The sequence below is a fragment of the Physeter macrocephalus genome, chromosome 2 (genome assembly GCF_002837175.3).
Source record: "Physeter macrocephalus isolate SW-GA chromosome 2, ASM283717v5, whole genome shotgun sequence".
Taxonomy (NCBI): Eukaryota; Metazoa; Chordata; class Mammalia; order Artiodactyla; family Physeteridae; genus Physeter; species Physeter macrocephalus.
Window position 1 is genome coordinate 42,387,799 of NC_041215.1, and position 15,777 is coordinate 42,403,575.

General features: G+C 38.6%; 1 protein-coding gene and 1 long non-coding RNA gene across 4 annotated transcripts in view; one reads left to right on the forward strand and one right to left on the reverse strand.

Moving 5' to 3' along the window:
- LOC114483981 (uncharacterized) overlaps positions 1–15,777 on the reverse strand; it is a 93,963-nt gene that overhangs the window by 67,106 nt on the left and 11,080 nt on the right. The gene's annotated exons all lie outside the window — the stretch shown is intronic.
- ACMSD (aminocarboxymuconate semialdehyde decarboxylase) overlaps positions 1–15,777 on the forward strand; it is a 69,438-nt gene that overhangs the window by 43,494 nt on the left and 10,167 nt on the right. The window lies entirely within an intron of this gene.

Genomic DNA, 15,777 nt, shown 5'->3' on the forward strand with positions numbered 1-15,777 from the left:
TCCGGAGCCTGTGCTCCGCAACGGGAGAGGCCACAACAGTGAGAGGCTCGCGTACCGCAAAAAAAAAAAAAAAAAAAAAAAAAAAGCCACGTCGCATCACTTCTGCTGCATTTTATTCATCAGAAGTAAGTCACTAAATCTGGCCCACATTCAAGGGGAATGGAATTCGGCTCCACCTTTTTTTTGTTTGTTTGTTTGTGTTGGGTCTTCGTTGCTGCGCGTGGGTGTTCTCTAGTTGCAGATAGCGGGGCTACTCTTCGCTGCGGTGTGCAGGCTTCTCATTGCGGTGGCTTCTCGTTGCGGAGCACGGGCTCTAGGTGCGCGGGCTTCAGTAGTTGTGGCGCACGGGCTCAGCAGTGTGACTCATGGGCTCTAGAGCGCAGGCTCAGTAGTTGTGGCACATGGGCTCAGTAGTTGTGGCACGTGGGCGAGCACAGGCTCAGTAGTTGTGGCACGTGGGTTCAGTAGTTGTGGCGTGTGGGCTCTAGAGCGCAGGCTCAGTAGTTGTGGCACGTGAGTTCAGTAGTTGTGGCGCGTGGGCTCTAGAGTGCAGGCTCAGTAGTTGTGGCACATGGGTTGAGTAGTTGCGGCTCGTGGGCTCTAGAGCGCAGGCTCAGTAGTTGTGGCGCATGGGCTTAGTTGCTCCGCGGCACGTGGGATCTCTCCTCACCGGGGCTGGAACCCGTGTTCCCCGCATTGGCAGGTGGATGCTTATCCACTGCGCCCCCAGGGCAGCCCGGCTCCACCTGTTGAAGACATGTTTGTAAACCACCACACCCCACACTCCAGCCACCTAAATGCAAAATACCCTCAGTCCTCCCACAACCACCCCAAAGTCTCATTCATTTACAGCATCAGCTTAAAGTCCAGGATCTCACCACTTAAAGTAACTCGGGGATGACGCTCCTCATGCACACTTTCTCTCAACCTGAAGATCTGTGAACCACAGAGACAAGTTCTTTCCCCAGCACACACTCACGCAACACTAGAAAATGGTGAGACATGCAAAGGATAGTTGCTATAGACCCTCCATTCCAAAAGGGGAAAATCAGGAGGTTTAGAGGAGTTACTAATCACTAGCAAATCTGAAATCCATTGGGCACATGTTAGCAGTTCCTTGATTAGAACTCAGAACACAGGAATTATTCTCCACAGCTCTTGGTTCTACCCTCTGAGTCATCACTCCTTTTCCATGAAAGGGAGCCCATATTTGCGGCTGAGTAGTTTCTACAGACTGCTTCATGCCCCTACAACTTTTGAGGCCCGAAAGCTTCTTTTCATTTTGTTCTATCCATTCCTTTCAATCCTGCTGGTGTTTCTGCTAATACAATTCTCTTAAAAACTTTGCAGATCATAACAGCACTGGTGACTAGGAATGTGGCGTTAGTGTACAGAACATTGTCAATGATTGAATGGTAACAAAGTTTAAGAAAAAACAAAAAAACTTTGCAGGTCTTTCATGAATCTTATTAGGTTTCAAACCATTAGGCAAAAGCCTTACCCACAAATCTCTGAGAAAAGCCCTTTTCTGCAAAGGCTGCTGAGGAACAACACTCCTAAGCTACCTAGAAGCCCTCATTGTTTGACAGTGGTTCTTAGAGGCACTGCCTTAAATCTCTTGAGGTCATAACAAAGATATTATAGTCGTATCTTGGCTTCATTTTTAGACTATATTTTTCTGATTGTGCCCTGGATTTAATCTTTGCCAGAAAGCCATCTCTAATTTTAGCATCATTTGTCATTGAAGGGGCTGGGAATTTTCAAACCCTACAATTCCTGTTTCCTTTATATTTAATAGTTCTTCCTTTAAGGCACTCCCCTTGCATTTTACTATAAGCAGCAAGAAGCATCCATGCAGCACTTCTAACACTTTGTCTGGAAATTTCCTTAGCTCTATCACCCAGTTTATTAAATATATTTTCTACTTTGCATATTACTGTAGGTGACTGTGTTGCAATTTTTTTTTCCTTTTTTTTTTTTTTTTTTGCCAACAGCATAGCAAGGATCTCCTTTCCTCTAGTTTCCAATAACATTTTCCTCATTCTCCTTAAAGTCCTTACTGGTAACCTTCTCACAGGTTATCAAGCTTCTAATAACAGCCTTTACAAGGATCTTCAGTCTTCCACTATCTCAAGGTCCTTCCAACTACCCCCCACTAATCAGTTCCAAAGCCACTCCCACATTTTTAAGTTTTCATTATGGCAACACCCTACTTCCAGGTACCAAAACCTGTATTAGTTATCTATTGCTACATAATACATTAACCTAAAACTTAGGTTAGCTTTAAAACAACAATGAACATTTATTATCTCATTCATTTCCTCTGGGTCAGGAATCCAGGAACCCCATGGCTGGGCAATTCGGGTTCAGGGTTTCTTATGAGGTTCAATGAGATGACTGCAGCCCAACAATATCTATCTATCTATCTATCTTTCATTCTTTCACCCTTTACTTTTTTTTTGCACACTACTTTACACTAACTTAACCCCAAACTCTCCACCAATTTTATAACTCTCCTCTCAATACACTTACACACATTAGGTACAGTAGTCTATTAATTCCTTCTTCTTGAAAAATATATTCAGGAGTCTCTGACTTGCTCTAATATGGACTGGGTTGCTATTTAGACCTGCTGCACAGCTGTCATCTTTTTTTTTTTTTTTTTTTTTGTGGTACGCGGGCCTCTCACCGCTGCGGCCTCTCCTGCTGCGGAGCACAGGCTCCGCGGCCATGGCTCGCAGGCCCAGCCGCTCCGTCTTTTTTTTTTTTATTCGGGCCTGTGGTACGCGGGCCTCTCACCGCTGCGGCCTCTCCTGCTGCGGAGCACAGGCTCCGCGGCCATGGCTCGCAGGCCCAGCCGCTCCGCAGCATGTGGGATCCTCCTGGACCGGGGCACAAAGCTGTGCCCCTGCATCGGCAGGCAGACTCTCAACCACTGCGGGAAGCCACCCCCCCACCAGGGAAGCCCCATAGCTGTCATCTTGAATCTCCCCTTTGTACTCCTCACATTCTCTCTCTCTCTCTCATTGGGTTCCCTGCTTCCTGAGCCCTATGATTTTCCAATTTCTTGCTTTATTCCTTCATCTTGGTAGGGAACATCTTCCAATAACTTTCTAAGAAAGACAGTATGGGAGATGAAATTTTTGAAACCTTGGTTATTTCAGTATGTCTTTATTCTTCCCTTACAGAGAGTTAATTGTTTGGCTAGGTATATAATTCTAGCTTGGCAACTGTTTTCCTGAGTAATTTTAAAGACATTTTTCCATTGTATTATGGCTTCCAGAGTTGCTGTTGAGTAATGTAACTCCAGTCTAATCCTTGAAACTTCGTATAAAACCTACTTCTTTCCCCTTCACTCCCAATCTCAAAGACTCTAAGATTTTCTTTTTGTCCTAAAATTTCTCAGTGATGTTACTCAGTATGTGACTGTTTTCATCCATTATGCTAGACATTTGGTGAGCCCTTTTATTCTGTAAAATTTTCTTAATTTATTTCTTTAATGACTTCCTTCCCTCTTGTTTTCTCTTTCTGGAGTTCCTAAAGTTGAACCTTATTTTTTTTCTGTCTTACACCTCCCCTTTTTGAGCTTTTGTTTTACTTTCTGGGATATTTCCTCAACTTTATTAATAAATCCTTTTATTTAATTCGCTTTTTAATTTGTTTAATTTGAAAGAGCTTGTTGTTACTGTTCTTGTTCTGTAAACTTTTTAAAAACATCCTGTTCTTGTTGATTGAGTTCAATATCTTTTATCTCTCTAAAAATATTACTAATTTTGGGAAATGTACTTCTCCCCACAATCCTTCCTCCAATTGAATTTTGTCTTTTTTTTTTTAAGTCTCAGTCTTTCATATTAAATGCTTTCCTCAAATGTCTATAATCCTTGGCTGTCTGCTCATATTTAAGAGCGGTCACTAAAAAGATGATTGGAAGTCTCTGCATGTGGATGGGGCCTGTCAAGTGTGGTCTTCTCTATAGAGTAATCCAACTGAGCCATGTTCTTTTGAAACTCCAGAAATTTGGTCTTTCCTTTTTGATTTATCGCTTTCCCAGAGAAGCTCTTTCAATCTCTTACCTGAATGGTAAAGGCCTGGTTGCCAACATCCTGGGAACTGAGTAGGGAATAAAGGCTGAGATGCTCAATTAAAAAAAAAAATTTTTTTAATTAAATTTTTTTTTTTTTTTTTTTTTTTTTTTTTACTTTTTGGCCACACTGTGTGGCATCTGGGATCTTAGTTCCCTGACCGGGGGTTGAACCCACGCCCTCTGCAATGGAAGCATGGAGTCCCAACCCTTGGACCACCAGGGAAGTCCCTGGGATGCTCAATTTTTAATAAATCAACTTTCATTAACCTATTGTTTTCAGAACATTCCACACTCTCAACTGTGCCTGATATCTCTCAGTTCAGAGACTCTCTGACCCTTTCACCCCCTTTTGAGACTAAATGACCAGTCTTTTGCCAGGATGAGGGGAAAGCAGACACTGGACTTAGGGAGGTGATCTAGGGTCTAACTGCTTCTGAAACAGGCTTACAATGAATCCTCCTGTTGTTAGTTCTTTGTCTCTACTTCCAGAGGCACCTGGTACTATCAATTACATATATTTGGGGGCTTGGTGATATAAGCCAGGTTACTTTTTGGCTTATCTCATACTAGCTAAGAATTTCTTTGTTGGTCTTCTAAAGTTAGTTACTATTATCCAACTGCTTTCCAGTTTCTGAAGTTTTCTTTTTAGTTCTTCTATCCTGTTCTCTTTGTCCTTGTGGCTATATGCTCTTCAAAAAGCACTTTACCGTCTTTTTAATGGGGTTTCAAATTGTGATCCTCAGACCAATACCAGTCCACAAAGAGTTTGTTACCAGGCCATGATGAGAGAAGGAACTTGTGCCAGAATGCAAACTGAGTCACTAAAGACACCATTTAGTTTAACTGACTTTTGTTTTTAATAGCAAGACTTTTTCAGTAAAGAAGCAGTGCATTGATTTACATTCTGGGGTAAGCTCCTTAGGTCATCTTGGACAACTGAAAGACCAGTTTGCGTGCATGTATTAATACTGGTCTTGAGCTTTCCTCCTTTTCACTAACAAAATTTATCTTACCTATATTGCATCCACCTATGGCTCAGCTTCCAGCTCCCTGAAGTCATTTTCATGGTTATAGGCAATTAGAGGTCAGCAGAAACTACAGCAATAGAAGGGGTCTGGCTAGATTTTCAGAAGTTAAAGAATATTCTAGTCCTCTCTCTGGCTTGGGTTGAAGGTGGAAGGAAGAGAGATGATATGCACATTTAGAGTCTTAAGATTTTTTTTCTACTTTTTTTTTTTGGCCACGCCTCATGGCTTGTGGGATCCCAGCTCCCCGACCAGGGATTGAACCCATGCCCTGGGCAATGAAAGTGTGGCATCCTAACCACTGGACCACCTTTTTTCTACTTCTAAAAGTTAATCTATTAATTCCACTAGAACATCTAAAATCACATAACTTAGTTTATAAATATTACTTTTCCACATTTACATTTCATGAAACAATTTTGTTCAAATACGCATCTTTGACATAGTGCCTTGTCATTATTAGAAACACGATTTGAGGCATTAAAATTGTTTTTAATAGCATATAAGCACTGCAGTAAATAAACTCTTTTAATGAGAATGCCTGTTTCCTAAGTTTCTAAATATCCAAGCTTCATCTACAACCAAGTATCATTAGAATTTTCTTCTAGAAATGGAGGAACTACAGGACTATCCCTATGTTATTCACACATAGCATTCTATTCCAAATTGAATTCACTACTGCTGTTAGTCTTTTGTTTGTAGTTTGTACTTTTCAGTGGTTTCTGTTAGTTTGTTGATTTGTTTCTGCATGCCTGAGAAATGTGGTGAAAAATGATAATACAATTAAGAGTAGAAATAAAAATAGAAATGAAGATAAAGTGGAAAAAAGAAGTCCTAGAAATCCCATTCTTGTGAAGCAAACAGTAAATGATGCTTAAGAGTTTAATGTTATACAACATATTCATAGCTGTGAGAGATATGAGTAAATTATTTGATCTCTCTAAATTTGTTTCCTTATCAATAAAATACAGAGAATAATAGTACCTAACTCTTGGGGTTGTAGACAGCGTTAAATAAGATAACCACATAAAGTATATAACACAATTCCAGTCCCACAGTAAGTGCTCAATAAAAGCATTTGACAAAGGTACATACAGGGCTTTCCTCGTGGCGCAGTGGTTGCGCGTCCGCCTGCCAATGCAGGGGACATGGGCTCGTGCCCTGGTCCGGGAAGATCCCACATGCCGCGGAGCGGCTGGGCCCGTGAGCCATGGCCGCTGAGCCTGCGTGTCCGGAGCCTGTGCTCCGCAACGGGAGAGGCCACAACAGAGACACCCCCACATATAAAAAAAAAAAAAAAAGGTACATACAGACTTTCAAGAATGAAACGACAGTGAAAACAATTGTGACAGCATCAATTAATTTGCCAGATTTTTCATTCATCTTGAAATGTTAAAACCTCAGAATTATACAATCACTGCAAAATTGAGATAAAGGGAAAAAATTCTACTAAATTAAAGTTCACAACAAACAAGATGTGTCTCCTTCTGAAGCAATGATGTAAAATAAGGCTTGGATCTTCTATGTCAATTTAATCAAAAGTGAAGAGGGCACAAGATAGAAAGAGGGAAGAGTCTAGAAAGCCAAGCACATGCCAAGAGCAGGACACATCTCAGCAAAGACATGACAGGAACCTAAGCTTTAATCTCTCTCTGATCTTTAGGCTCAGTATCAGCAGGGTGTGAATGCTAGGGTGGAGTTGTAAATGGCCTGGCCAAGCGTTGAAGGAAGGCCCAACACAGAGCCAATCTGCGAAGACCAAGAGAGGTTTTTTTCCCTTGTCTTTTTTTGGTTCTCTTTTTGCTCTAGGAATTTAAGGACATCTTATCAAAACATGAGCTGACCACAAGCTTAAGGAACAGACTGCAGAGAGCATATACAACAAAGAATAAGTCTTTAAAAATAGTTTGGAAAAGTCACTAAATAAGCAAATACAAAGCACACAAAGGAACAAGAATAAACCCAGAGAAGGAAGAATCTGATTACCAAAGTTACCACCATTATACTATTCAAAATGTCTAGTTTTCAACAAAAAAATTGAGGCATGCAAAGAAAAAAGAAAGTACAGCTCATTCCCATGAAAAAAGAAATTAACCGAAATTGTCACTGGAAAAACATTGGACTTACTAGACAATGACTTTAAATCAACAGCCTTAAATATGATCAAAGAAATAAAGAAAATCATAGACTAAGAACTAAAGGGAACCAGGAGAACAATGACTGAACCAAAAGAGACTATCAATAAACATATAGAAATTATAATATGAAACCAAATAAAAATTCTAGACCTGAAAAGTACAATAACTTTAATGAAAAATTCACTAGAGGGTCATATACCTGATAAGGGACTTGTATCCAAATATATAAAGTACTCTATATGAATAGCGAACAAGCACTTGTAAAGATGTTCAGCGTCACTGGTCATTAGGAAAAGGCAAATCAAAACCACAATGAGATACCAATTCATCCTTACCAAGAGGACTATAATTTTTTTTTTAAGTGGAAAATGTTGACAAGAAGGTGAAGATATTGGAACTCTTGTACATTGCTGGTTGGAATATAAAATGGTGCAGCTGCTGTGGAAAACAGTTTGGCAAATCTATAAAAAGTTAACCATAGAATTAGCACATCCCAACAATGCGACTCCTGTGTCTCTACCCCAAAGAATTGAAAACAGGTTTTCAAGCAAATGCTTGTACACAAATGTTCATAACAGCATTATTTGCAATAGCCAAAAGGTAGAAACAACCCAAATGTCCATCAACAGATGGATGAATAAACAAAATGTTGTATATCCATATAATGGAATATTATATTCAGCCATAAAAAGAAATGATATATTGATACACACTATAACATGAATGGACCTTGAAAACATACTAAGTGAAAGAAGTCAGACATAAAGGTCACGTACTGTATGATTCCATTTATAAGAAAAATCTAGTACAGATAAACCCACAGAAACATGAAGCAGAATAGTGGTTGCCAGGGGGTGGGTGGGAATGGAGAGTGACTTCTTAATGTGCATAAGGTCTCCTCTGAGAGTGTGAAAATGTCTTAGAACAAGACAGTTGTGATGGCTGCACAACTCTGTGAATGTACTAAATGTCACCACAGTATACACTTTACAATGGTCAATTTTTATGTTATGTGAATTTCACCTCAATTTTTTTAAAAAATGAAGAGGCCTTTCTCTGCAAGATAGACTTTCAACCACCCAAACCAAAATATCTATTCATATGTTCTTTTATTTTTAAAAGAGAAACCAGAAACACCTGTTCCACAAAATAGAAAGTATTTTATCTTAGAGTAAAATAAATTGTTCACTTTTAGAAGTAACAATGTTATTTGGGGACATTATATGCCCCAATTTTTACAGTGGGCATACATGTGATCTTGTCTTGGGCATTTGATCTGTGGGTTAGCAAATGAACCTAAACTAGAGACCGGTCAGGCCCAAAAGCCAAAGTTTTTTCTCCATTCCTTTTCCAGGCCATCTACCTCTTTAACATTCAGGACTGCTCTATTCAGCGATTCTAAAGGGTTAACATGATCTGGAAGCAATGAAAAGGTCTTTTAACACCAAAGATTTGATTATGTCTAGGGCTAGTGGGGGCAGTGGAGTATACCCTGTGAATTTTAAGTATTTCCACCCTGACTTGAAATTTAGATGTATTTTAACACTTCTGCCTGTAAGTATTCTGGTTAAGTGATGTTTCCTGTGTGCTGCAGTCCTCAATAGAGTGGAACTCTTTTTGATGCCTGTAAGATTCCTGAGAACAAGAATATAACTTACTACCTTCTCACGAAGTTGTGGGATGTGAGAAAGAGTTCAAGTCCTGGCTCTACTGCTGTTAGCTGGGTGACCTTTAATATCAAGTCACTTACCCTCTCAGCCTCAGTTTCCTCAACTGTAAAATGGAGATGATAACCAGACAAAGCTGATGGGAGAGGCTAATATAACACGATGCCAAAGGACTGTACAAATGTTAGTGCTTTATGCACAGTAGGTGTTAATATTTGTAACTTATGTAATGATCTTGTGGGTATAAGGCTAATCTTACCCTACATTGATTGAATTAAATCAGGCTCCTTAGAGAGGAAATTATGTCTCAGGGAACAAATTGAATCCTTGATATACTAGAATTTTTGTAATAAACTATGTTATAATACAGGTGCGTTGTACTTAACTGCAAAATGCTACTAATGAAATATGCTAAATGAGAAGATAGTTAATTGTTCCTTTTCCAGAAGAAAAATGAATTCTCTTCCACTATTTGAGTTTCTTCAGTAAGCCACATCTTTCAGTGCTTCCAGCATTCCCTGAAAATGTGAAAAAGTTAATGCAGCCCAGCAGATGAGCAGTTTATTTCTTTTCCCTGGCAGGAATATTAATTACTATTATTATCAGCTCAGTAAGTCTCTGACTTCATAGGGAGTGTGTGCAGCTGGCTTTGGGAAGGAAAATACACACTGGGGCAGTGTTGGTGTGGAGAAATCAATCAGGATTATCCACTGATTTCCTGCCTAATAAAGGAAGCCAGTGGCTGTTGAAAAGGTATAATTTTAGGACCCTAGAAGAGGCAGCCACGCTACCTAAAATGCCTACCATTAGAATTATTCCTTTGGGTTTAATAGAGTCTTTAGAAAGGTCCTACTAAAATGTAGATGTTGTCAAATATTACAGTAGCACAGATGTCCTTAAAAATTGGTTCATTATTATGGTCAATCCCAAGGGAACAGAATCCTGGATCACAGACAAGAAGGAAGAAGCAGGAAGAAAGTTCTAGCTTTTGGGAGGCCAGGAACAGGTATGTTACTTGGGAGCCTGAGATGTCACAAGAGTCTTGGGTATACCAGGGAGCTTGGATCAGTGGGAAATGAGGCAACAGTCATCCAAGGCCATATGCTATGCTTCCTTAACCAGGACTCTGCATCCATTTAAATCACAATCAATTTGCAGTTATAACAGGTGGTAGAAATAGCAATACAAAAAGTATTTTTAGGACTTTCCTCGTGGTGCAGTGGTTAAGAATCTGCCTGCCAATGCAGGGGACACGAGTTTGAGCCCTGGTCCACGAAGATCCAACATGCCACGGAGCAGCTAAGCCCGTGCGCCACAACTACTGGGCCTGTGTGCCACAACTACTGAACCCCACGGGCCTAGAGCCTGTGCTCCGCAACAAGAGAAGCCACCACAATGAGAAGCCTGAGCACCGAAACGAAGAGTAGTCCCCGCTCGCCGCAACTAGAGAAAGCCCACGCGCAGCAACAAAGACCCAACGCAGCCAAAAATAAGTAATAAAAATAAATTTATTAAAAAAAAAAATTTTTAACTCAAGAAGTGTTTATTAAGCATCTATCAAGTAGGGACTAGTATCAAGTGATGGAGTATGTGACCTTCATCCTATAGGACCATTTGCCTCTTAAGGAATCTCTTCTCCCCACCCTTACCCTGCTACTATCCCTTCTCTGAACAAGAAATGCAGTTAACAAGAACTTCACTTTCAGTTTTTTTATGCCTACTTCCCTCTCCCTTAAGAAATCACTAGCAAGTTAGAAATGGTCAAAAGTTTATCAGAAGGTATCAATAAAAGGTATATAGATAGATAACAGGTATGAAAAATTTACAAACCAGATTATCACAAGTGGATAATTAACCTCCTATGGAGAGGAGTTGTGAACAGTAGCTATTAAATAATAATTAAATACTGCCAAACTATAAGTTTGTTGTTCTACAATAGGCTTTCAAACTCAAGTTAGGCAGAACAGGGAAGTGTCTTAACCAGGAAGAATGAATTGCAGAGGAGCGGTTTTCATTTCGGCTTTAAAATCATTTGCTTTCTTCTTATTAGAACAGAACAGACCCCTCCCCGCTTAAAATGTATTTATATCTGAGAAGGCCATAATACTGGGAATGGAAGAATTCCTGACTAGAAAGAAAAATTATTTTCTAGATTTCAATTTCATGTTAATGTGCTTGACAAATGTAATATAAGCATGGGACTTTTTAAAATTATGTTGTGTTTTGGAATTGTAAACAACTTTTAGCAAGAGGTGTAGAAATAAGGACAAATGAACCTCCAGAGAATACCAAGCAGACAGTTCAGAACGAGATCAGCTGTTGGCACAGATGTGAGGAGACATAACTTTGGGTCTTTAGGGCTTCTACCAGCAGGTGTATTTGCTTGGTTTTAATGCAGTACATGAATACAGGAATCTAGAGATAGAGTTGTGAGTCTATCATGGCCTTCCTCTAAATTTTATTATATACTTCCCCACATTATTTCATGTAAATGTATTAATAAAACCTAGGGAAATCCTTTTTTTCTAGTAGAAATCAAAGTCTCATTTATCCTCAGCTCAAATTGAGAGCATTTATACATTTAATATTTCAGGCCTAGTAACAATCAGACTTCCCTCTTTTGTACATTCAAGGCTTCATTCCTTCAACACACAAAGCCACTCTCAGGTTGATTATAAGCATAGGTCAAAGTTTTATTTCAAACTAAGAGGCTTTCTGAAAAGCCCAATTCAAAGATTCTATCTTGGCAAAGACATTTTATGGGGAAAAATGGTTAGACAATTACTGTTAGACTGGATTTTAAAAAAGAAGGAGATGACTATCTAGTTAAGGGCAACTAGCCTTTTTGCATTATTGTTTAACGTTCTTAGACTAGTTTCAAGACTAATAGTCAATTGAGTGGGTTTCCTAGGAGGGGCTTTGAAGCTCATTAAAGTCTATCAAAAAATTGCTCAAGTATTTTATCAAGAATGCTAAACTATGTTTGGTGACAGATGTTGACTAGACTTGTGGTGATCATTTCACAGCATATACAAATATCAAATCATTATGTTATACAGCTGAAACTAATATAATATACCTCAATAAAAAAGTATAGGTTTAAATGCTTCTATTAGGAAAAGAAGAAATGTGTAAAATCAATGATTTATGATTCCACTTTAAGAAACTAGAAGGGGAGAAAAGTAAACTAAAAAAGTAAGCAGACAGAAAGAAAGAAAAAATAGAGATAAGAGCCAAAATCAAAGAACAGAAACAAGACAAGAGAGACACACTCACATACAGTTCCACATCAGCAATAATTGTCATATCTAGTGCCCAGATCTTGGTTTCTAGATACTTTCTACTACAAGAAAGCTGGGCTGCTTGGAGAAAAGGCTGATTCCAGAGCAGTGAAAGCACAAAATGAGATGGAACAACTTTTTGTGCCTGAGAGTAAGGAAGTACTCAAAAAATCGTGCGGAAAAAGCACAAGGACACGGGAGTCAAGTTGAAGGGGTTCACACGGATCAAATCTGAGATGATCTGGTCATCAAAATAAACAATGATAGTAATAGATTATAATCCACTGAATAAAGTCTAGAATGATATAAATATACTATATATATGAATAAACAAATGAACATATATAATTATATACATAAATGTACATGTATATATGATACAATCTCTTCCTTATAATTAGTATAGAAAAAAGAGTAAGAAAATCATTATTGAATGATAAAATCAGTGGGTGAAAGTTTGATAAGGAACAAGATATTTATGTGATCTTAAAGTGTCTCCCCACAAATTACTTATTAATCATGAAGGAAAAAACAGCCTTTATAGGAAAGAAACCTGGTGGGTCCCAACTTAACTAAATGATCAAACATCACCAATATTGGGACAAACTGGTAACATGTACCCCTGATATGATGCATTGAAAAAGACATAACATTACTTCTGTAAAATTTCTACCCCAAATGCATAATTTGTATGTAATCATGAGGAAAGATCAAAAAAACACAAACTGACATTCTATAAAATTCTATAAAATAGAATAGAGGGACATTCTGTAAAATAACTGACTGTAGTCTTCTTCAAAAATATCCAAGTCAAGAGTGACCAAAAAAAAAAAAAGATTACCTGTTCCAAATTAAAGGAAACTTCAGAGACATGATAACTAAATTTAATGTGATTACCAACTGGATCTTGGACCAGAAAAAAATAACTAGCTATGAAGCACACTGTTGGGATAATTGACAAAGTTTGAGTATGGACTGGTGATATTATATATATGTGTGTGTGTATATATATATATATATATATATATATATGTGTGTGTGTGTGTGTGTGTGTATAATAACATTGATATAATGTTATTATATCAACTTATAAATTTTCTGATTTTAAGAACTGTACTATGGTTATATAAGAAAATGTCTTTTTTCTTAGGAGTAAACTCTAATTTATTTAGGAGTAAGGGGCCATAATGTCTCCAACTTGCATACAGTTCAGAAAAATGTGGGTTTCTGTATAGATACACAAATATCTATACAGAGAAAATAATAAAGAAAAGGGGGCAAAATATAAACAATTGGTGAATCTGGGTAAAGGTTATATGGCAGATCCCTGAATTAGCCTGCAACATTTCTCTCTGTCTAATCATTTGAAATTCTGTCAAAATAAAAAGTTGTCTACCACATTAATTAATCAATTAATCAATTAAAAATAGGAGTTTGGGGCTGGATAGGACATTCCAACCAGAGGAAAAACCTAGTAAAGTGAGAAAACTATAAAGATTTTGGTATAACTGGAACACAGTGTGACTCATTCAGGATTCCAGCAGAAAATAAGATGGCATACCTGAATTGAGAAAACTAGAGAAAAAAAATTAAGAAATGGATTATTTACAAAGTTATGGAAAGCTCCATTACCATTCCGGGCCAAAAGACAGAGAGGGCTCTGTGAAAAGGGCCTGCTAACAGGAGCCAAGATTTTTAGTTGGAGCCAAGTTGATGACTCCAAAGGGAGGGATCTGGGGCATAAACACTTTCCTCCATTCTCTAATCTCCTGCCTATGTTGCCCACTAGTTAAATCCAACTAGAAACCTGAGGTCAAGGCAGCCCGTTGTACAGTACAGACAGGTCAGCTTCCAGGGGACAAACAGGAGTAAAAAAAGATATCCAGAGAGCAAGTGGATAGGATGTGAGGGGGTGAGGGAGGAGAGTAAGAGAATGCAAAAGTGAGAACAAGAGAATGAGAATGAACATGATGTTGCATAAATATGAAGATGAGGACTTCAACATTAGATAACATGTTGCGTTTTAATTGCCTGTAAGGCAGCCAAGTAGAAGTGTCCAGCAGGCAGCCATATACCCAGGACTTGAGGCTTAGGAGCTAGATCTTTCTTTATGGATGAGACTGCCCAAGTGGCACAAATAGAGTGATAATCAAAGACGACAGAAACCCAAGCTAAGAGATATGTGTAGTCAACACTTAACATTTTTTCACCATTCATCTACATTTTCATCCTGTACATCTGTTCTTCTCTCCATCACTCCACTGAAAGTGCACTTAATAAGGCTGCCAAATCCAACAGAGACTCTTTAGTCCTTATCTGTTTCATCCTCTTCTAAAGCATTACTTATCAAACACTTTCTCCTTCAAATATCTCTCATTGCATTTTTTTCTAATACCACTTTTCTTCTGTCTCTCCTTCTCTGCCTCACTGGCTTTCTCTGCCTGTGGACATTCTCCCTCTGTCTTGCATTCCTGCAAGCACTCCACCCCCAGTGTTGATGTTCCCTATGGCTCTAGCCTTAGCCCTCAGCAAAAACTATGGAGGCCAGTAGGCAGTAGAAGACATATTTAAAGCTCACGCACACACAAAAACCTGTACATCAAAAACTCTATATCCAGGGCTTCCCTGGTGGTGCAGTGATTAAGAATCTGCCTGCCAATGCAGGGGACACAAGTTCGAGCCCTGGTCTGGGAAGATCCCACATGCCGTGAAGCAACTAAGCCCGTGCAACAAAACTACTGAACCTGCACTCTAGAGCCCGTGAGCCACAACTACTGAAGCCCGTGCGCCTAGAGCCTGTGCTCCACAACAAGAGAAGCCACCGCAGTGAGAAGCCCGCGCACTGCAACAAAGAGTAGCCCCCGCTCGCCGCAACTAGAGAAAGCCCATGCACAGCAATGAAGACCCAATGCAGCCAAAAATAAATAAATAAATTTATAAAAAAACAAAACAAAAACACTCTATATCCAGAAAAACTATCCTCCAAGAATAAGGAGAAATGAAGATATTCTCAAATAAACAAAAACCAAGAGAATTCAATGCTAGTAGACTTGCCATACAAGAAATGCTAGAGGATGTCCTTCAGACTGAAATGAAATGACACTAGACAGAGAAGAAATCACAAGGGAAATTAGAAAATATTTAACACAAATATAATATAAAACAAAACATTCCAAAACTCATGAAATGCAGCTAAAGCAGTGCTTAGTAGGAAATTTATAGTTCTAAAATGCCTATATTGGAAAAGAAGAAAGATCTCAAATCAATAGCCTATATGTCCACCTTAAGAAACTAGAAAAAGAAGAGTAAGCTAAACCCAAAACAAGCATAAGAAAGGAAATAGCAGATACTAAAGCAGTTATAAAAGAAATAGAGAACAGAAAAACAATAAGAAAATCAATAAAATCAAAACTTGGGTCTTTGAGAAGATCAACAAAATTAGCAAACCTTTAGCTAGACTGACCAAGAAATAAAGAGAGGATTCAATTGTTAAAATTAGAAGTGAAAGAGGAAGGTATTACTAGAGACCTTACAGAAATAAAAAGAATTATAAGAAAAAATGAGCAACAGTGTGCTAACAAA